Raw genomic sequence first — 2,221 nt, forward strand, 5'->3', positions numbered from 1 at the left:
AAAAAAGTGCTCCCCTGGTTTCGGCCACTTTTTTGAATGAATTCTTCTTCTTTTTTCATTCAGTGGGTACATAGGTAGGGTTGTTAATTTATTTCATTTTTTTTGTTGTTGTTGTTGTTTTGTTTTGGACACAGAGTCTCACTCTGTTGCCCAGGATGGAAGGCAGTGGTGCAATCTCCACTCACAGCAACCTCTGATTCCCAGTTTCAAGTGATCCTCTTGCTTTAGCCTCACGAGTACCTGTGATTACAGGTGCACATAACCACGCTCAGCTAATTTTTTTACTTTTTGTAGAGATGGGGTTTCACCATATTGGCCAGGCTGGTCTCGAACGCCTAACCTCAAATGATCTGACCACCTAGGCCTCCCAAAGTGCTGGGATTACAGGCATAAATCACTGCACCCAGCCATTACATTTATTTCTAAAGAAGAATATTCAGAGTTAAGATTTTGAGGAGTGAATATCAAATAATGTGAAGTGTTCATGAGTAATTGACTTTGCTATGTGTACCAGGAAACGGAGGTTAAAACTCAAGGTAAACAATTTTGTTTAGGTAATTGTTAAACATCACAACTAACAATGATTTTGATTTTTCTTCTTCCAACTTCCAAACCTGTGAATTAGAAAAAACAAAATCATTTAAGTGCTTAATTACTTTTTTTCTCTTTCTTGAAAAATTATTGTAATACACACTTCACACTTAGTGGAAAATACAGATATCACAGAGGAGACCCTGTCTCCAAAAAAATAAAATAAAATAAAATAAGGAATAAATGTAACAACCCTGACCATGTACCAGCCTGGGCAAGAGAGCAAGACAAAAAAAAAAAAAAAAAAAAAAGAAAAGAAAAATTGGTTCACAAAAGTGGCCTAAGCCAGTGAAAACAGTGTTTTCAAAATCTCAAATTGCAACTTGTCATGTTTCCTTAGCCAGGGAATTAGGCTAAACATTAAGGAAACTACAGTACCCTGAATATTTATATTATACTTAATAAAGAAAATTGTACTTAGCCAATAGCAATGCGCTCATTTTCTTCATAAAGCTCTTATCAGTGATTTACTTAGAGATATGTATAACAGGGTTAAAAACAGTTTGACCTCCTCCATCCAGCTGTAGTCTCTAAGTATCAATCCAGATGGATCACTAAAATGGTTTCACTGAGTCCAGGGCTTTCTTCAGAGAAACTGCTCACGCTTTAATAAACGTCTGCTCTGCTGAAGTATGACTTAAAATGTAGCCACCTTTAGAGAGTCTCATTTTTGAAAAAGTAATAAAAATTTGAGAAAGGGTTTCAAGAAAGGATTTTTAAAAGAGGACAGAACACTGGGTATTGAAAAAAAAACTAACGGAGAAAAGCACCTACCTCTCTTCTGCTGAGACCATTCTTCCATGGTCCTTCAATTTTAAGTTAAAAGTTTTAAAGTTTTGAAAAACATATTGAGTTTGTAATCAATTTCCTTTAAAAAGTACATATATATTGAAGTATATTTTGTCACAGAAAGTAAGACAGTAATATTCGATTATTTTATACAAAAATATCTTCTCAGAATAATGGAAGCAAATCTAAAATAAATTTTTAAAACCTTAGCAAAATTCTCCAATGCCTTTTAATAGCATGGTGAATCTTCTGCTGGTTGCTGAAGGTTGAATACTGCTTAAAATTACTCAAAACCTAAGAGTTATTTTGTGGGATGAGGTTATAAACCTTTATTTACTTTAAATCGTATTGTGGCTTTTAATGTTTTAAATAACTCACAAGCTCAGTGATTTTGTACCTCAACACAAAAACCATCTGAGGAGACCAAAAGCTTTATCCACTTAGATTGTTCAGAGATTTATCATCCTGAGTTAAAATCTAAATAGGTTTGGCTTAAGTTGTATAAAATTTTTTTCTCCTATGTGTATTTTCTTTTGATTAGTTTTCTATACATGCACATCCATGTAACTTCTAAACTTTTCATGTAACTACATTATCTGTTTATATGAACATTAAAGTAATATTTACATCATGTATACAAAAAAGTTAATCTTAATTAAAAATGGATAGAATCAGAATATAGAAAAAATAATGGAACCCTCTGAAGACTATTGGTCAAAATTTTCAAAAGTCAGCATACTAAAATGATAACTTCTCATTTCTATTCTCATTAAAATCAAAAATAAAACTATAAGTAGACATTTTCAATATGGCCTTGGAGAGGTCTAACTAATACAATAAA

This window comes from Mandrillus leucophaeus, unplaced genomic scaffold, assembly GCF_000951045.1.
Source record: "Mandrillus leucophaeus isolate KB7577 unplaced genomic scaffold, Mleu.le_1.0 Scaffold620, whole genome shotgun sequence".
Lineage (NCBI taxonomy): Eukaryota > Metazoa > Chordata > Mammalia > Primates > Cercopithecidae > Mandrillus > Mandrillus leucophaeus.